Source organism: Haliotis asinina, chromosome 5, assembly GCF_037392515.1.
Source record: "Haliotis asinina isolate JCU_RB_2024 chromosome 5, JCU_Hal_asi_v2, whole genome shotgun sequence".
NCBI lineage: Eukaryota > Metazoa > Mollusca > Gastropoda > Lepetellida > Haliotidae > Haliotis > Haliotis asinina.
In genome coordinates, this window is record NC_090284.1 from 2090290 (window position 1) to 2108325 (window position 18036).

Below are 18036 nucleotides of genomic sequence, written 5' to 3' on the forward strand. Positions count from 1 at the left end.
CTCCCAAGAAGTTGCTTGAGTCTGTTTGACTTGACTGTCGTGAGTGCTGTGATGGCCGAGTGGTTAAGGCGTTGGACTCGAAATCCAATGGGATATTCCCGCGCAGGTTCGAATCCTGTTCACAGCGTCTTGATTTTAGTTTTGCTATTTAACTAAAGCTGACTTTCTACAAGATAGTTCCTTTACTAGTGAGGGGATATGGAAGAGCTGTGATGGCCGAGTGGTTAAGGCTTTGGACTTGAAATCCAATGGGTTATTCCCGCGCAGGTTCGAATCCTGTTCACAGCGTATCTTTTTGCATGTTGTGTGATTAACGTCTTTCTTTTGGCATCTCGTTTGAAAGGCCACTGGTGAATACTGTTGGATGACACAAAATATGACAAAAGACTGGCCCGAGTAGAAAGTAGACAGCTGAACTGTAGAGTGGGAGAAAGAAAATGAAAGAAATCGTAGACAAAATTTAGAAAGTCAGATGAAATGTTTGTTATTTTATTTCCTCAACATTGTGTGCTGTGTATGGACGAGTGTGTCGAGGATAGAATTTGTTATTGTGCATTTGGAATAGTATTGATGTGTCATTTTGAGCTGGTGAAACCCTCCCAAGAAGTTGCTTGAGTCTGTTTGACTTGACTGCCGTGAGTGCTGTGATGGCCGAGTGGTTAAGGCGTTGGACTCGAAATCCAATGGGATATTCCCGCGCAGGTTCGAATCCTGTTCACAGCGTCTTACTTTTAGTTTTGCTATTTAACTAAAGCTGACTTTCTACAAGATAGTTCCTTTACTAGTGAGGGGATATGGGAGAGCTGTGATGGCCGAGTGGTTAAGGCGTTGGACTTGAAATCCAATGGGTTATTCCCGCGCAGGTTCGAATCCTGTTCACAGCGTATCTTTTTGCATGTTGTGTGGTTAACGTCTTTCTTTTGGCATCTCGTTTGAAAGGCCACTAGTGAATACTGTTGGATGACACAAAATATGACAAAAGACTGGCCCGAGTAGAAAGTAGACAGCTGAACTGTAGAGTGGGAGAAAGAAAATGAAAGAAATCGTAGACAAAATTTAGAAAGTCAGATGAAATGTTTGTTATTTTATTTCCTAAACATTGTGTGCTGTGTATGGATGAGTGTGTCGAGGATAGAATTTGTTATTGTGCATTTGGAATAGTATTGATGTGTCATTTTGAGCTGGTGAAACCCTCCCAAGAAGTTGCTTGAGTCTGTTTGACTTGACTGTCGTGAGTGCTGTGATGGCCGAGTGGTTAAGGCGTTGGACTCGAAATCCAATGGGATATTCCCGCGCAGGTTCGAATCCTGTTCACAGCGTCTTGATTTTAGTTTTGCTATTTAACTAAAGCTGACTTTCTACAAGATAGTTCCTTTACTAGTGAGGGGATATGGAAGAGCTGTGATGGCCGAGTGGTTAAGGCTTTGGACTTGAAATCCAATGGGTTATTCCCGCGCAGGTTCGAATCCTGTTCACAGCGTATCTTTTTGCATGTTGTGTGATTAACGTCTTTCTTTTGGCATCTCGTTTGAAAGGCCACTGGTGAATACTGTTGGATGACACAAAATATGACAAAAGACTGGCCCGAGTAGAAAGTAGACAGCTGAACTGTAGAGTGGGAGAAAGAAAATGAAAGAAATCGTAGACAAAATTTAGAAAGTCAGATGAAATGTTTGTTATTTTATTTCCTAAACATTGTGTGCTGTGTATGGATGAGTGTGTCGAGGATAGAACTTGTTATTGTGCATTTGGAATAGTATTGATGTGTCATTTTGAGCTGGTGAAACCCTCCCAAGAAGTTGCTTGAGTCTGTTTGACTTGACTGTCGTGAGTGCTGTGATGGCCGAGTGGTTAAGGCGTTGGACTCGAAATCCAATGGGATATTCCCGCGCAGGTTCGAATCCTGTTCACAGCGTCTTACTTTTAGTTTTGCTATTTAACTAAAGCTGACTTTCTACAAGATAGTTCCTTTACTAGTGAGGGGATATGGGAGAGCTGTGATGGCCGAGTGGTTAAGGCGTTGGACTTGAAATCCAATGGGTTATTCCCGCGCAGGTTCGAATCCTGTTCACAGCGTATCTTTTTGCATGTTGTGTGGTTAACGTCTTTCTTTTGGCATCTCGTTTGAAAGGCCACTGGTGAATACTGTTGGATGACACAAAATATGACAAAAGACTGGCCCGAGTAGAAAGTAGACAGCTGAACTGTAGAGTGGGAGAAAGAAAATGAAAGAAATCGTAGACAAAATTTAGAAAGTCAGATGAAATGTTTGTTATTTTATTTCCTAAACATTGTGTGCTGTGTATGGACGAGTGTGTCGAGGATAGAATTTGTTATTGTGCATTTGGAATAGTATTGATGTGTCATTTTGAGCTGGTGAAACCCTCCCAAGAAGTTGCTTGAGTCTGTTTGACTTGACTGTCGTGAGTGCTGTGATGGCCGAGTGGTTAAGGCGTTGGACTCGAAATCCAATGGGATATTCCCGCGCAGGTTCGAATCCTGTTCACAGCGTCTTGATTTTAGTTTTGCTATTTAACTAAAGCTGACTTTCTACAAGATAGTTCCTTTACTAGTGAGGGGATATGGAAGAGCTGTGATGGCCGAGTGGTTAAGGCTTTGGACTTGAAATCCAATGGGTTATTCCCGCGCAGGTTCGAATCCTGTTCACAGCGTATCTTTTTGCATGTTGTGTGATTAACGTCTTTCTTTTGGCATCTCGTTTGAAAGGCCACTGGTGAATACTGTTGGATGACACAAAATATGACAAAAGACTGGCCCGAGTAGAAAGTAGACAGCTGAACTGTAGAGTGGGAGAAAGAAAATGAAAGAAATCGTAGACAAAATTTAGAAAGTCAGATGAAATGTTTGTTATTTTATTTCCTAAACATTGTGTGCTGTGTATGGATGAGTGTGTCGAGGATAGAATTTGTTATTGTGCATTTGGAATAGTATTGATGTGTCATTTTGAGCTGGTGAAACCCTCCCAAGAAGTTGCTTGAGTCTGTTTGACTTGACTGTCGTGAGTGCTGTGATGGCCGAGTGGTTAAGGCGTTGGACTCGAAATCCAATGGGATATTCCCGCGCAGGTTCGAATCCTGTTCACAGTGTCTTGATTTTAGTTTTGCTATTTAACTAAAGCTGACTTTCTACAAGATAGTTCCTTTACTAGTGAGGGGATATGGAAGAGCTGTGATGGCCGAGTGGTTAATTCGTTGGACTTGAAATCCAATGGGTTATTCCCGCGCAGGTTCGAATCCTGTTCACAGCGTATCTTTTTGCATGTTGTGTGATTAACGTCTTTCTTTTGGCATCTCGTTTGAAAGGCCACTGGTGAATACTGTTGGATGACACAAAATATGACAAAAGACTGGCCCGAGTAGAAAGTAGACAGCTGAACTGTAGAGTGGGAGAAAGAAAATGAAAGAAATCGTAGACAAAATTTAGAAAGTCAGATGAAATGTTTGTTATTTTATTTCCTAAACATTGTGTGCTGTGTATGGACGAGTGTGTCGAGGATAGAATTTGTTATTGTGCATTTGGAATAGTATTGATGTGTCATTTTGAGCTGGTGAAACCCTCCCAAGAAGTTGCTTGAGTCTGTTTGACTTGACTGTCGTGAGTGCTGTGATGGCCGAGTGGTTAAGGCGTTGGACTCGAAATCCAATGGGATATTCCCGCGCAGGTTCGAATCCTGTTCACAGTGTCTTGATTTTAGTTTTGCTATTTAACTAAAGCTGACTTTCTACAAGATAGTTCCTTTACTAGTGAGGGGATATGGAAGAGCTGTGATGGCCGAGTGGTTAATTCGTTGGACTTGAAATCCAATGGGTTATTCCCGCGCAGGTTCGAATCCTGTTCACAGCGTATCTTTTTGCATGTTGTGTGATTAACGTCTTTCTTTTGGCATCTCGTTTGAAAGGCCACTGGTGAATACTGTTGGATGACACAAAATATGACAAAAGACTGGCCCGAGTAGAAAGTAGACAGCTGAACTGTAGAGTGGGAGAAAGAAAATGAAAGAAATCGTAGACAAAATTTAGAAAGTCAGATGAAATGTTTGTTATTTTATTTCCTAAACATTGTGTGCTGTGTATGGACGAGTGTGTCGAGGATAGAATTTGTTATTGTGCATTTGGAATAGTATTGATGTGTCATTTTGAGCTGGTGAAACCCTCCCAAGAAGTTGCTTGAGTCTGTTTGACTTGACTGTCGTGAGTGCTGTGATGGCCGAGTGGTTAAGGCGTTGGACTCGAAATCCAATGGGATATTCCCGCGCAGGTTCGAATCCTGTTCACAGCGTCTTGATTTTAGTTTTGCTATTTAACTAAAGCTGACTTTCTACAAGATAGTTCCTTTACTAGTGAGGGGATATGGAAGAGCTGTGATGGCCGAGTGGTTAAGGCTTTGGACTTGAAATCCAATGGGTTATTCCCGCGCAGGTTCGAATCCTGTTCACAGCGTATCTTTTTGCATGTTGTGTGATTAACGTCTTTCTTTTGGCATCTCGTTTGAAAGGCCACTGGTGAATACTGTTGGATGACACAAAATATGACAAAAGACTGGCCCGAGTAGAAAGTAGACAGCTGAACTGTAGAGTGGGAGAAAGAAAATGAAAGAAATCGTAGACAAAATTTAGAAAGTCAGATGAAATGTTTGTTATTTTATTTCCTCAACATTGTGTGCTGTGTATGGACGAGTGTGTCGAGGATAGAATTTGTTATTGTGCATTTGGAATAGTATTGATGTGTCATTTTGAGCTGGTGAAACCCTCCCAAGAAGTTGCTTGAGTCTGTTTGACTTGACTGCCGTGAGTGCTGTGATGGCCGAGTGGTTAAGGCGTTGGACTCGAAATCCAATGGGATATTCCCGCGCAGGTTCGAATCCTGTTCACAGCGTCTTACTTTTAGTTTTGCTATTTAACTAAAGCTGACTTTCTACAAGATAGTTCCTTTACTAGTGAGGGGATATGGGAGAGCTGTGATGGCCGAGTGGTTAAGGCGTTGGACTTGAAATCCAATGGGTTATTCCCGCGCAGGTTCGAATCCTGTTCACAGCGTATCTTTTTGCATGTTGTGTGGTTAACGTCTTTCTTTTGGCATCTCGTTTGAAAGGCCACTGGTGAATACTGTTGGATGACACAAAATATGACAAAAGACTGGCCCGAGTAGAAAGTAGACAGCTGAACTGTAGAGTGGGAGAAAGAAAATGAAAGAAATCGTAGACAAAATTTAGAAAGTCAGATGAAATGTTTGTTATTTTATTTCCTAAACATTGTGTGCTGTGTATGGATGAGTGTGTCGAGGATAGAATTTGTTATTGTGCATTTGGAATAGTATTGATGTGTCATTTTGAGCTGGTGAAACCCTCCCAAGAAGTTGCTTGAGTCTGTTTGACTTGACTGTCGTGAGTGCTGTGATGGCCGAGTGGTTAAGGCGTTGGACTCGAAATCCAATGGGATATTCCCGCGCAGGTTCGAATCCTGTTCACAGTGTCTTGATTTTAGTTTTGCTATTTAACTAAAGCTGACTTTCTACAAGATAGTTCCTTTACTAGTGAGGGGATATGGAAGAGCTGTGATGGCCGAGTGGTTAATTCGTTGGACTTGAAATCCAATGGGTTATTCCCGCGCAGGTTCGAATCCTGTTCACAGCGTATCTTTTTGCATGTTGTGTGATTAACGTCTTTCTTTTGGCATCTCGTTTGAAAGGCCACTGGTGAATACTGTTGGATGACACAAAATATGACAAAAGACTGGCCCGAGTAGAAAGTAGACAGCTGAACTGTAGAGTGGGAGAAAGAAAATGAAAGAAATCGTAGACAAAATTTAGAAAGTCAGATGAAATGTTTGTTATTTTATTTCCTAAACATTGTGTGCTGTGTATGGACGAGTGTGTCGAGGATAGAATTTGTTATTGTGCATTTGGAATAGTATTGATGTGTCATTTTGAGCTGGTGAAACCCTCCCAAGAAGTTGCTTGAGTCTGTTTGACTTGACTGCCGTGAGTGCTGTGATGGCCGAGTGGTTAAGGCGTTGGACTCGAAATCCAATGGGATATTCCCGCGCAGGTTCGAATCCTTATAGCGTCTTACTTTTAGTTTTGCTATTTAACTAAAGCTGACTTTCTACAAGATAGTTCCTTTACTAGTGAGGGGATATGGGAGTTCTGTGATGGCCGAGTGGTTAAGGCGTTGGACTTGAAATCCAATGGGTTATTCCCGCGCAGGTTCGAATCCTGTTCACAGCGTATCTTTTTGCATGTTGTGTGGTTAACGTCTTTCTTTTGGCATCTCGTTTGAAAGGCCACTGGTGAATACTGTTGGATGACACAAAATATGACAAAAGACTGGCCCGAGTAGAAAGTAGACAGCTGAACTGTAGAGTGGGAGAAAGAAAATGAAAGAAATCGTAGACAAAATTTAGAAAGTCAGATGAAATGTTTGTTATTTTATTTCCTAAACATTGTGTGCTGTGTATGGATGAGTGTGTCGAGGATAGAATTTGTTATTGTGCATTTGGAATAGTATTGATGTGTCATTTTGAGCTGGTGAAACCCTCCCAAGAAGTTGCTTGAGTCTGTTTGACTTGACTGTCGTGAGTGCTGTGATGGCCGAGTGGTTAAGGCGTTGGACTCGAAATCCAATGGGATATTCCCGCGCAGGTTCGAATCCTGTTCACAGTGTCTTGATTTTAGTTTTGCTATTTAACTAAAGCTGACTTTCTACAAGATAGTTCCTTTACTAGTGAGGGGATATGGAAGAGCTGTGATGGCCGAGTGGTTAATTCGTTGGACTTGAAATCCAATGGGTTATTCCCGCGCAGGTTCGAATCCTGTTCACAGCGTATCTTTTTGCATGTTGTGTGATTAACGTCTTTCTTTTGGCATCTCGTTTGAAAGGCCACTGGTGAATACTGTTGGATGACACAAAATATGACAAAAGACTGGCCCGAGTAGAAAGTAGACAGCTGAACTGTAGAGTGGGAGAAAGAAAATGAAAGAAATCGTAGACAAAATTTAGAAAGTCAGATGAAATGTTTGTTATTTTATTTCCTAAACATTGTGTGCTGTGTATGGATGAGTGTGTCGAGGATAGAATTTGTTATTGTGCATTTGGAATAGTATTGATGTGTCATTTTGAGCTGGTGAAACCCTCCCAAGAAGTTGCTTGAGTCTGTTTGACTTGACTGTCGTGAGTGCTGTGATGGCCGAGTGGTTAAGGCGTTGGACTCGAAATCCAATGGGATATTCCTGCGCAGGTTCGAATCCTGTTCACAGCGTCTTGATTTTAGTTTTGCTATTTAACTAAAGCTGACTTTCTACAAGATAGTTCCTTTACTAGTGAGGGGATATGGAAGAGCTGTGATGGCCGAGTGGTTAAGGCTTTGGACTTGAAATCCAATGGGTTATTCCCGCGCAGGTTCGAATCCTGTTCACAGCGTATCTTTTTGCATGTTGTGTGATTAACGTCTTTCTTTTGGCATCTCGTTTGAAAGGCCACTGGTGAATACTGTTGGATGACACAAAATATGACAAAAGACTGGCCCGAGTAGAAAGTAGACAGCTGAACTGTAGAGTGGGAGAAAGAAAATGAAAGAAATCGTAGACAAAATTTAGAAAGTCAGATGAAATGTTTGTTATTTTATTTCCTAAACATTGTGTGCTGTGTATGGACGAGTGTGTCGAGGATAGAATTTGTTATTGTGCATTTGGAATAGTATTGATGTGTCATTTTGAGCTGGTGAAACCCTCCCAAGAAGTTGCTTGAGTCTGTTTGACTTGACTGCCGTGAGTGCTGTGATGGCCGAGTGGTTAAGGCGTTGGACTTGAAATCCAATGGGTTATTCCCGCGCAGGTTCGAATCCTGTTCACAGCGTATCTTTTTGCATGTTGTGTGGTTAACGTCTTTCTTTTGGCATCTCGTTTGAAAGGCCACTGGTGAATACTGTTGGATGACACAAAATATGACAAAAGACTGGCCCGAGTAGAAAGTAGACAGCTGAACTGTAGAGTGGGAGAAAGAAAATGAAAGAAATCGTAGACAAAATTTAGAAAGTCAGATGAAATGTTTGTTATTTTATTTCCTAAACATTGTGTGCTGTGTATGGATGAGTGTGTCGAGGATAGAATTTGTTATTGTTCATTTGGAATAGTATTGATGTGTCATTTTGAGCTGGTGAAACCCTCCCAAGAAGTTGCTTGAGTCTGTTTGACTTGACTGTCGTGAGTGCTGTGATGGCCGAGTGGTTAAGGCGTTGGACTCGAAATCCAATGGGATATTCCCGCGCAGGTTCGAATCCTGTTCACAGTGTCTTGATTTTAGTTTTGCTATTTAACTAAAGCTGACTTTCTACAAGATAGTTCCTTTACTAGTGAGGGGATATGGAAGAGCTGTGATGGCCGAGTGGTTAATTCGTTGGACTTGAAATCCAATGGGTTATTCCCGCGCAGGTTCGAATCCTGTTCACAGCGTATCTTTTTGCATGTTGTGTGATTAACGTCTTTCTTTTGGCATCTCGTTTGAAAGGCCACTGGTGAATACTGTTGGATGACACAAAATATGACAAAAGACTGGCCCGAGTAGAAAGTAGACAGCTGAACTGTAGAGTGGGAGAAAGAAAATGAAAGAAATCGTAGACAAAATTTAGAAAGTCAGATGAAATGTTTGTTATTTTATTTCCTCAACATTGTGTGCTGTGTATGGACGAGTGTGTCGAGGATAGAATTTGTTATTGTGCATTTGGAATAGTATTGATGTGTCATTTTGAGCTGGTGAAACCCTCCCAAGAAGTTGCTTGAGTCTGTTTGACTTGACTGCCGTGAGTGCTGTGATGGCCGAGTGGTTAAGGCGTTGGACTCGAAATCCAATGGGATATTCCCGCGCAGGTTCGAATCCTGTTCACAGCGTCTTACTTTTAGTTTTGCTATTTAACTAAAGCTGACTTTCTACAAGATAGTTCCTTTACTAGTGAGGGGATATGGGAGAGCTGTGATGGCCGAGTGGTTAATTCGTTGGACTTGAAATCCAATGGGTTATTCCCGCGCAGGTTCGAATCCTGTTCACAGCGTATCTTTTTGCATGTTGTGTGATTAACGTCTTTCTTTTGGCATCTCGTTTGAAAGGCCACTGGTGAATACTGTTGGATGACACAAAATATGACAAAAGACTGGCCCGAGTAGAAAGTAGACAGCTCAACTGTAGAGTGGGAGAAAGAAAATGAAAGAAATCGTAGACAAAATTTAGAAAGTCAGATGAAATGTTTGTTATTTTATTTCCTCAACATTGTGTGCTGTGTATGGACGAGTGTGTCGAGGATAGAATTTGTTATTGTGCATTTGGAATAGTATTGATGTGTCATTTGAGCTGGTGAAACCCTCCCAAGAAGTTGCTTGAGTCTGTTTGACTTGACTGCCGTGAGTGCTGTGATGGCCGAGTGGTTAAGGCGTTGGACTCGAAATCCAATGGGATATTCCCGCGCAGGTTCGAATCCTGTTCACAGCGTCTTACTTTTAGTTTTGCTATTTAACTAAAGCTGACTTTCTACAAGATAGTTCCTTTACTAGTGAGGGGATATGGGAGAGCTGTGATGGCCGAGTGGTTAAGGCGTTGGACTTGAAATCCAATGGGTTATTCCCGCGCAGGTTCGAATCCTGTTCACAGCGTATCTTTTTGCATGTTGTGTGGTTAACGTCTTTCTTTTGGCATCTCGTTTGAAAGGCCACTGGTGAATACTGTTGGATGACACAAAATATGACAAAAGACTGGCCCGAGTAGAAAGTAGACAGCTGAACTGTAGAGTGGGAGAAAGAAAATGAAAGAAATCGTAGACAAAATTTAGAAAGTCAGATGAAATGTTTGTTATTTTATTTCCTAAACATTGTGTGCTGTGTATGGATGAGTGTGTCGAGGATAGAATTTGTTATTGTTCATTTGGAATAGTATTGATGTGTCATTTTGAGCTGGTGAAACCCTCCCAAGAAGTTGCTTGAGTCTGTTTGACTTGACTGTCGTGAGTGCTGTGATGGCCGAGTGGTTAAGGCGTTGGACTCGAAATCCAATGGGATATTCCCGCGCAGGTTCGAATCCTGTTCACAGTGTCTTGATTTTAGTTTTGCTATTTAACTAAAGCTGACTTTCTACAAGATAGTTCCTTTACTAGTGAGGGGATATGGAAGAGCTGTGATGGCCGAGTGGTTAATTCGTTGGACTTGAAATCCAATGGGTTATTCCCGCGCAGGTTCGAATCCTGTTCACAGCGTATCTTTTTGCATGTTGTGTGATTAACGTCTTTCTTTTGGCATCTCGTTTGAAAGGCCACTGGTGAATACTGTTGGATGACACAAAATATGACAAAAGACTGGCCCGAGTAGAAAGTAGACAGCTGAACTGTAGAGTGGGAGAAAGAAAATGAAAGAAATCGTAGACAAAATTTAGAAAGTCAGATGAAATGTTTGTTATTTTATTTCCTAAACATTGTGTGCTGTGTATGGATGAGTGTGTCGAGGATAGAATTTGTTATTGTTCATTTGGAATAGTATTGATGTGTCATTTTGAGCTGGTGAAACCCTCCCAAGAAGTTGCTTGAGTCTGTTTGACTTGACTGTCGTGAGTGCTGTGATGGCCGAGTGGTTAAGGCGTTGGACTCGAAATCCAATGGGATATTCCCGCGCAGGTTCGAATCCTGTTCACAGTGTCTTGATTTTAGTTTTGCTATTTAACTAAAGCTGACTTTCTACAAGATAGTTCCTTTACTAGTGAGGGGATATGGAAGAGCTGTGATGGCCGAGTGGTTAATTCGTTGGACTTGAAATCCAATGGGTTATTCCCGCGCAGGTTCGAATCCTGTTCACAGCGTATCTTTTTGCATGTTGTGTGATTAACGTCTTTCTTTTGGCATCTCGTTTGAAAGGCCACTGGTGAATACTGTTGGATGACACAAAATATGACAAAAGACTGGCCCGAGTAGAAAGTAGACAGCTGAACTGTAGAGTGGGAGAAAGAAAATGAAAGAAATCGTAGACAAAATTTAGAAAGTCAGATGAAATGTTTGTTATTTTATTTCCTCAACATTGTGTGCTGTGTATGGACGAGTGTGTCGAGGATAGAATTTGTTATTGTGCATTTGGAATAGTATTGATGTGTCATTTTGAGCTGGTGAAACCCTCCCAAGAAGTTGCTTGAGTCTGTTTGACTTGACTGCCGTGAGTGCTGTGATGGCCGAGTGGTTAAGGCGTTGGACTCGAAATCCAATGGGATATTCCCGCGCAGGTTCGAATCCTGTTCACAGCGTCTTACTTTTAGTTTTGCTATTTAACTAAAGCTGACTTTCTACAAGATAGTTCCTTTACTAGTGAGGGGATATGGGAGAGCTGTGATGGCCGAGTGGTTAATTCGTTGGACTTGAAATCCAATGGGTTATTCCCGCGCAGGTTCGAATCCTGTTCACAGCGTATCTTTTTGCATGTTGTGTGATTAACGTCTTTCTTTTGGCATCTCGTTTGAAAGGCCACTGGTGAATACTGTTGGATGACACAAAATATGACAAAAGACTGGCCCGAGTAGAAAGTAGACAGCTCAACTGTAGAGTGGGAGAAAGAAAATGAAAGAAATCGTAGACAAAATTTAGAAAGTCAGATGAAATGTTTGTTATTTTATTTCCTAAACATTGTGTGCTGTGTATGGACGAGTGTGTCGAGGATAGAATTTGTTATTGTGCATTTGGAATAGTATTGATGTGTCATTTGAGCTGGTGAAACCCTCCCAAGAAGTTGCTTGAGTCTGTTTGACTTGACTGCCGTGAGTGCTGTGATGGCCGAGTGGTTAAGGCGTTGGACTCGAAATCCAATGGGATATTCCCGCGCAGGTTCGAATCCTGTTCACAGCGTCTTACTTTTAGTTTTGCTATTTAACTAAAGCTGACTTTCTACAAGATAGTTCCTTTACTAGTGAGGGGATATGGGAGAGCTGTGATGGCCGAGTGGTTAAGGCGTTGGACTTGAAATCCAATGGGTTATTCCCGCGCAGGTTCGAATCCTGTTCACAGCGTATCTTTTTGCATGTTGTGTGATTAACGTCTTTCTTTTGGCATCTCGTTTGAAAGACCACTGGTGAATACTGTTGGATGACACAAAATATGACAAAAGACTGGCCCGAGTAGAAAGTAGACAGCTGAACTGTAGAGTGGGAGAAAGAAAATGAAAGAAATCGTAGACAAAATTTAGAAAGTCAGATGAAATGTTTGTTATTTTATTTCCTAAACATTGTGTGCTGTGTATGGACGAGTGTGTCGAGGATAGAATTTGTTATTGTGCATTTGGAATAGTATTGATGTGTCATTTTGAGCTGGTGAAACCCTCCCAAGAAGTTGCTTGAGTCTGTTTGACTTGACTGTCGTGAGTGCTGTGATGGCCGAGTGGTTAAGGCGTTGGACTCGAAATCCAATGGGATATTCCCGCGCAGGTTCGAATCCTGTTCACAGCGTCTTACTTTTAGTTTTGCTATTTAACTAAAGCTGACTTTCTACAAGATAGTTCCTTTACTAGTGAGGGGATATGGGAGATCTGTGATGGCCGAGTGGTTAAGGCTTTGGACTTGAAATCCAATGGGTTATTCCCGCGCAGGTTCGAATCCTGTTCACAGCGTATCTTTTTGCATGTTGTGTGATTAACGTCTTTCTTTTGGCATCTCGTTTGAAAGGAAACTGGTGAATACTGTTGGATGACACAAAAAATGACAAAAGACTGGCCCGAGTAGAAAGTAGACAGCTGAACTGTAGAGTGGGAGAAAGAAAATGAAAGAAATCGTAGACAAAATTTAGAAAGTCAGATGAAATGTTTGTTATTTTATTTCCTAAACATTGTGTGCTGTGTATGGACGAGTGTGTCGAGGATAGAATTTGTTATTGTGCATTTGGAATAGTACTGACGTGTCATTTTGAGCTGGTGAAACCCTCCCAAGAAGTTGCTTGAGTTTGTTTGAGTTGAGTGCCGTGAGTGCTGTGATGGCCGAGTGGTTAAGGCGTTGGACTCGAAATCCAATGGGATATTCCCGCGCAGGTTCGAATCCTGTTCACAGCGTCTTACTTTTAGTTTTGCTATTTAACTAAAGCTGACTTTCTACAAGATAGTTCCTTTACTAGTGAGGGGATATGGAAGACCTGTGATGGCCGAGTGGTTAATTCGTTGGACTTGAAATCCAATGGGTTATTCCCGCGCAGGTTCGAATCCTGTTCACAGCGTATCTTTTTGCATGTTGTGTGGTTAACGTCTTTCTTTTGGCATCTCGTTTGAAAGGCCACTGGTGAATACTGTTGGATGACACAAAATATGACAAAAGACTGGCCCGAGTAGAAAGTAGACAGCTGAACTGTAGAGTGGGAGAAAGAAAATGAAAGAAATCGTAGACAAAATTTAGAAAGTCAGATGAAATGTTTGTTATTTTATTTCCTCAACATTGTGTGCTGTGTATGGACGAGTGTGTCGAGGATAGAATTTGTTATTGTGCATTTGGAATAGTATTGATGTGTCATTTTGAGCTGGTGAAACCCTCCCAAGAAGTTGCTTGAGTCTGTTTGACTTGACTGCCGTGAGTGCTGTGATGGCCGAGTGGTTAAGGCGTTGGACTCGAAATCCAATGGGATATTCCTGCGCAGGTTCGAATCCTGTTCACAGCGTCTTACTTTTAGTTTTGCTATTTAACTAAAGCTGACTTTCTACAAGATAGTTCCTTTACTAGTGAGGGGATATGGGAGAGCTGTGATGGCCGAGTGGTTGAGGCGTTGGACTTGAAATCCAATGGGTTATTCCCGCGCAGGTTCGAATCCTGTTCACAGCGTATCTTTTTGCATGTTGTGTGATTAACGTCTTTCTTTTGGCATCTCGTTTGAAAGGCCACTGGTGAATACTGTTGGATGACACAAAATATGACAAAAGACTGGCCCGAGTAGAAAGTAGACAGCTGAACTGTAGAGTGGGAGAAAGAAAATGAAAGAAATCGTAGACAAAATTTAGAAAGTCAGATGAAATGTTTGTTATTTTATTTCCTAAACATTGTGTGCTGTGTATGGACGAGTGTGTCGAGGATAGAATTTGTTATTGTGCATTTGGAATAGTACTGACGTGTCATTTTGAGCTGGTGAAACCCTCCCAAGAAGTTGCTTGAGTTTGTTTGAGTTGAGTGCCGTGAGTGCTGTGATGGCCGAGTGGTTAAGGCGTTGGACTCGAAATCCAATGGGATATTCCCGCGCAGGTTCGAATCCTGTTCACAGCGTCTTACTTTTAGTTTTGCTATTTAACTAAAGCTGACTTTCTACAAGATAGTTCCTTTACTAGTGAGGGGATATGGAAGAGCTGTGATGGCCGAGTGGTTAATTCGTTGGACTTGAAATCCAATGGGTTATTCCCGCGCAGGTTCGAATCCTGTTCACAGCGTATCTTTTTGCATGTTGTGTGATTAACGTCTTTCTTTTGGCATCTCGTTTGAAAGGCCACTGGTGAATACTGTTGGATGACACAAAATATGACAAAAGACTGGCCCGAGTAGAAAGTAGACAGCTGAACTGTAGAGTGGGAGAAAGAAAATGAAAGAAATCGTAGACAAAATTTAGAAAGTCAGATGAAATGTTTGTTATTTTATTTCCTAAACATTGTGTGCTGTGTATGGACGAGTGTGTCGAGGATAGAATTTGTTATTGTGCATTTGGAATAGTATTGATGTGTCATTTTGAGCTGGTGAAACCCTCCCAAGAAGTTGCTTGAGTCTGTTTGACTTGACTGTCGTGAGTGCTGTGATGGCCGAGTGGTTAAGGCGTTGGACTCGAAATCCAATGGGATATTCCCGCGCAGGTTCGAATCCTGTTCACAGCGTCTTACTTTTAGTTTTGCTATTTAACTAAAGCTGACTTTCTACAAGATAGTTCCTTTACTAGTGAGGGGATATGGAAGAGCTGTGATGGCCGAGTGGTTAATTCGTTGGACTTGAAATCCAATGGGTTATTCCCGCGCAGGTTCGAATCCTGTTCACAGCGTATCTTTTTGCATGTTGTGTGGTTAACGTCTTTCTTTTGGCATCTCGTTTGAAAGGCCACTGGTGAATACTGTTGGATGACACAAAATATGACAAAAGACTGGCCCGAGTAGAAAGTAGACAGCTCAACTGTAGAGTGGGAGAAAGAAAATGAAAGAAATCGTAGACAAAATTTAGAAAGTCAGATGAAATGTTTGTTATTTTATTTCCTAAACATTGTGTGCTGTGTATGGACGAGTGTGTCGAGGATAGAATTTGTTATTGTGCATTTGGAATAGTATTGATGTGTCATTTTGAGCTGGTGAAACCCTCCCAAGAAGTTGCTTGAGTCTGTTTGACTTGACTGTCGTGAGTGCTGTGATGGCCGAGTGGTTAAGGCGTTGGACTCGAAATCCAATGGGATATTCCTGCGCAGGTTCGAATCCTGTTCACAGCGTCTTACTTTTAGTTTTGCTATTTAACTAAAGCTGACTTTCTACAAGATAGTTCCTTTACTAGTGAGGGGATATGGGAGAGCTGTGATGGCCGAGTGGTTAAGGCTTTGGACTTGAAATCCAATGGGTTATTCCCGCGCAGGTTCGAATCCTGTTCACAGCGTATCTTTTTGCATGTTGTGTGATTAACGTCTTTCTTTTGGCATCTCGTTTGAAAGGCCACTGGTGAATACTGTTGGATGACACAAAATATGACAAAAGACTGGCCCGAGTAGAAAGTAGACAGCTGAACTGTAGAGTGGGAGAAAGAAAATGAAAGAAATCGTAGACAAAATTTAGAAAGTCAGATGAAATGTTTGTTATTTTATTTCCTAAACATTGTGTGCTCTGTATGGACGAGTGTGTCGAGGATAGAATTTGTTATTGTGCATTTGGAATAGTACTGACGTGTCATTTTGAGCTGGTGAAACCCTCCCAAGAAGTTGCTTGAGTTTGTTTGAGTTGACTGCCGTGAGTGCTGTGATGGCCGAGTGGTTAAGGCGTTGGACTCGAAATCCAATGGGATATTCCCGCGCAGGTTCGAATCCTGTTCACAGCGTCTTACTTTTAGTTTTGCTATTTAACTAAAGCTGACTTTCTACAAGATAGTTCCTTTACTAGTGAGGGGATATGGAAGAGCTGTGATGGCCGAGTGGTTAATTCGTTGGACTTGAAATCCAATGGGTTATTCCCGCGCAGGTTCGAATCCTGTTCACAGCGTATCTTTTTGCATGTTGTGTGATTAACGTCTTTCTTTTGGCATCTCGTTTGAAAGGCCACTGGTGAATACTGTTGGATGACACAAAATATGACAAAAGACTGGCCCGAGTAGAAAGTAGACAGCTGAACTGTAGAGTGGGAGAAAGAAAATGAAAGAAATCGTAGACAAAATTTAGAAAGTCAGATGAAATGTTTGTTATTTTATTTCCTAAACATTGTGTGCTCTGTATGGACGAGTGTGTCGAGGATAGAATTTGTTATTGTGCATTTGGAATAGTACTGACGTGTCATTTTGAGCTGGTGAAACCCTCCCAAGAAGTTGCTTGAGTTTGTTTGAGTTGACTGCCGTGAGTGCTGTGATGGCCGAGTGGTTAAGGCGTTGGACTCGAAATCCAATGGGATATTCCCGCGCAGGTTCGAATCCTGTTCACAGCGTCTTACTTTTAGTTTTGCTATTTAACTAAAGCTGACTTTCTACAAGATAGTTCCTTTACTAGTGAGGGGATATGGAAGAGCTGTGATGGCCGAGTGGTTAATTCGTTGGACTTGAAATCCAATGGGTTATTCCCGCGCAGGTTCGAATCCTGTTCACAGCGTATCTTTTTGCATGTTGTGTGATTAACGTCTTTCTTTTGGCATCTCGTTTGAAAGGCCACTGGTGAATACTGTTGGATGACACAAAATATGACAAAAGACTGGCCCGAGTAGAAAGTAGACAGCTGAACTGTAGAGTGGGAGAAAGAAAATGAAAGAAATCGTAGACAAAATTTAGAAAGTCAGATGAAATGTTTGTTATTTTATTTCCTAAACATTGTGTGCTGTGTATGGACGAGTGTGTCGAGGATAGAATTTGTTATTGTGCATTTGGAATAGTATTGATGTGTCATTTTGAGCTGGTGAAACCCTCCCAAGAAGTTGCTTGAGTCTGTTTGACTTGACTGTCGTGAGTGCTGTGATGGCCGAGTGGTTAAGGCGTTGGACTCGAAATCCAATGGGATATTCCCGCGCAGGTTCGAATCCTGTTCACAGCGTCTTACTTTTAGTTTTGCTATTTAACTAAAGCTGACTTTCTACAAGATAGTTCCTTTACTAGTGAGGGGATATGGAAGAGCTGTGATGGCCGAGTGGTTAATTCGTTGGACTTGAAATCCAATGGGTTATTCCCGCGCAGGTTCGAATCCTGTTCACAGCGTATCTTTTTGCATGTTGTGTGGTTAACGTCTTTCTTTTGGCATCTCGTTTGAAAGGCCACTGGTGAATACTGTTGGATGACACAAAATATGACAAAAGACTGGCCCGAGTAGAAAGTAGACAGCTGAACTGTAGAGTGGGAGAAAGAAAATGAAAGAAATCGTAGACAAAATTTAGAAAGTCAGATGAAATGTTTGTTATTTTATTTCCTCAACATTGTGTGCTGTGTATGGACGAGTGTGTCGAGGATAGAATTTGTTATTGTGCATTTGGAATAGTATTGATGTGTCATTTTGAGCTGGTGAAACCCTCCCAAGAAGTTGCTTGAGTCTGTTTGAGTTGAGTGCCGTGAGTGCTGTGATGGCCGAGTGGTTAAGGCGTTGGACTCGAAATCCAATGGGATATTCCTGCGCAGGTTCGAATCCTGTTCACAGCGTCTTACTTTTAGTTTTGCTATTTAACTAAAGCTGACTTTCTACAAGATAGTTCCTTTACTAGTGAGGGGGATATGGGAGAGCTGTGATGGCCGAGTGGTTAAGGCGTTGGACTTGAAATCCAATGGGTTATTCCCGCGCAGGTTCGAATCCTGTTCACAGCGTATCTTTTTGCATGTTGTGTGATTAACGTCTTT

General features: G+C 41.7%; 25 non-coding genes across 25 annotated transcripts; all 25 read left to right on the top strand.

Moving 5' to 3' along the window:
- Positions 1 to 45: 45 nt before the first annotated feature.
- Positions 46 to 127, top strand: Trnas-cga (transfer RNA serine (anticodon CGA)). Its single transcript has one exon. It is a non-coding gene; the product is annotated as a tRNA-Ser (tRNA).
- Positions 128 to 641: 514 nt separating this feature from the next.
- On the top strand, positions 642 to 723 carry Trnas-cga (transfer RNA serine (anticodon CGA)). The gene has a single exon. It is a non-coding gene; the product is annotated as a tRNA-Ser (tRNA).
- A 79-nt stretch (positions 724 to 802) lies between these two features.
- On the top strand, positions 803 to 884 carry Trnas-uga (transfer RNA serine (anticodon UGA)). The gene has a single exon. It is a non-coding gene; the product is annotated as a tRNA-Ser (tRNA).
- Positions 885 to 1237: 353 nt separating this feature from the next.
- Trnas-cga (transfer RNA serine (anticodon CGA)) lies at positions 1238 to 1319 on the top strand. The gene has a single exon. It is a non-coding gene; the product is annotated as a tRNA-Ser (tRNA).
- A 514-nt stretch (positions 1320 to 1833) lies between these two features.
- On the top strand, positions 1834 to 1915 carry Trnas-cga (transfer RNA serine (anticodon CGA)). Its single transcript has one exon. It is a non-coding gene; the product is annotated as a tRNA-Ser (tRNA).
- A 79-nt stretch (positions 1916 to 1994) lies between these two features.
- Trnas-uga (transfer RNA serine (anticodon UGA)) lies at positions 1995 to 2076 on the top strand. Its single transcript has one exon. It is a non-coding gene; the product is annotated as a tRNA-Ser (tRNA).
- Positions 2077 to 2429: 353 nt separating this feature from the next.
- On the top strand, positions 2430 to 2511 carry Trnas-cga (transfer RNA serine (anticodon CGA)). Its single transcript has one exon. It is a non-coding gene; the product is annotated as a tRNA-Ser (tRNA).
- A 1706-nt stretch (positions 2512 to 4217) lies between these two features.
- Trnas-cga (transfer RNA serine (anticodon CGA)) lies at positions 4218 to 4299 on the top strand. Its single transcript has one exon. It is a non-coding gene; the product is annotated as a tRNA-Ser (tRNA).
- A 514-nt stretch (positions 4300 to 4813) lies between these two features.
- On the top strand, positions 4814 to 4895 carry Trnas-cga (transfer RNA serine (anticodon CGA)). Its single transcript has one exon. It is a non-coding gene; the product is annotated as a tRNA-Ser (tRNA).
- Positions 4896 to 4974: 79 nt separating this feature from the next.
- Trnas-uga (transfer RNA serine (anticodon UGA)) lies at positions 4975 to 5056 on the top strand. Its single transcript has one exon. It is a non-coding gene; the product is annotated as a tRNA-Ser (tRNA).
- A 2734-nt stretch (positions 5057 to 7790) lies between these two features.
- Positions 7791 to 7872, top strand: Trnas-uga (transfer RNA serine (anticodon UGA)). The gene has a single exon. It is a non-coding gene; the product is annotated as a tRNA-Ser (tRNA).
- Positions 7873 to 8821: 949 nt separating this feature from the next.
- Positions 8822 to 8903, top strand: Trnas-cga (transfer RNA serine (anticodon CGA)). The gene has a single exon. It is a non-coding gene; the product is annotated as a tRNA-Ser (tRNA).
- A 513-nt stretch (positions 8904 to 9416) lies between these two features.
- Positions 9417 to 9498, top strand: Trnas-cga (transfer RNA serine (anticodon CGA)). Its single transcript has one exon. It is a non-coding gene; the product is annotated as a tRNA-Ser (tRNA).
- A 79-nt stretch (positions 9499 to 9577) lies between these two features.
- On the top strand, positions 9578 to 9659 carry Trnas-uga (transfer RNA serine (anticodon UGA)). Its single transcript has one exon. It is a non-coding gene; the product is annotated as a tRNA-Ser (tRNA).
- A 1545-nt stretch (positions 9660 to 11204) lies between these two features.
- On the top strand, positions 11205 to 11286 carry Trnas-cga (transfer RNA serine (anticodon CGA)). Its single transcript has one exon. It is a non-coding gene; the product is annotated as a tRNA-Ser (tRNA).
- Positions 11287 to 11799: 513 nt separating this feature from the next.
- On the top strand, positions 11800 to 11881 carry Trnas-cga (transfer RNA serine (anticodon CGA)). Its single transcript has one exon. It is a non-coding gene; the product is annotated as a tRNA-Ser (tRNA).
- A 79-nt stretch (positions 11882 to 11960) lies between these two features.
- On the top strand, positions 11961 to 12042 carry Trnas-uga (transfer RNA serine (anticodon UGA)). The gene has a single exon. It is a non-coding gene; the product is annotated as a tRNA-Ser (tRNA).
- Positions 12043 to 12395: 353 nt separating this feature from the next.
- Trnas-cga (transfer RNA serine (anticodon CGA)) lies at positions 12396 to 12477 on the top strand. The gene has a single exon. It is a non-coding gene; the product is annotated as a tRNA-Ser (tRNA).
- Positions 12478 to 12991: 514 nt separating this feature from the next.
- On the top strand, positions 12992 to 13073 carry Trnas-cga (transfer RNA serine (anticodon CGA)). Its single transcript has one exon. It is a non-coding gene; the product is annotated as a tRNA-Ser (tRNA).
- A 1110-nt stretch (positions 13074 to 14183) lies between these two features.
- On the top strand, positions 14184 to 14265 carry Trnas-cga (transfer RNA serine (anticodon CGA)). Its single transcript has one exon. It is a non-coding gene; the product is annotated as a tRNA-Ser (tRNA).
- Positions 14266 to 14779: 514 nt separating this feature from the next.
- Trnas-cga (transfer RNA serine (anticodon CGA)) lies at positions 14780 to 14861 on the top strand. Its single transcript has one exon. It is a non-coding gene; the product is annotated as a tRNA-Ser (tRNA).
- A 1110-nt stretch (positions 14862 to 15971) lies between these two features.
- Positions 15972 to 16053, top strand: Trnas-cga (transfer RNA serine (anticodon CGA)). Its single transcript has one exon. It is a non-coding gene; the product is annotated as a tRNA-Ser (tRNA).
- A 514-nt stretch (positions 16054 to 16567) lies between these two features.
- On the top strand, positions 16568 to 16649 carry Trnas-cga (transfer RNA serine (anticodon CGA)). The gene has a single exon. It is a non-coding gene; the product is annotated as a tRNA-Ser (tRNA).
- Positions 16650 to 17163: 514 nt separating this feature from the next.
- Trnas-cga (transfer RNA serine (anticodon CGA)) lies at positions 17164 to 17245 on the top strand. Its single transcript has one exon. It is a non-coding gene; the product is annotated as a tRNA-Ser (tRNA).
- Positions 17246 to 17921: 676 nt separating this feature from the next.
- Positions 17922 to 18003, top strand: Trnas-uga (transfer RNA serine (anticodon UGA)). Its single transcript has one exon. It is a non-coding gene; the product is annotated as a tRNA-Ser (tRNA).
- Positions 18004 to 18036: the final 33 nt, after the last annotated feature.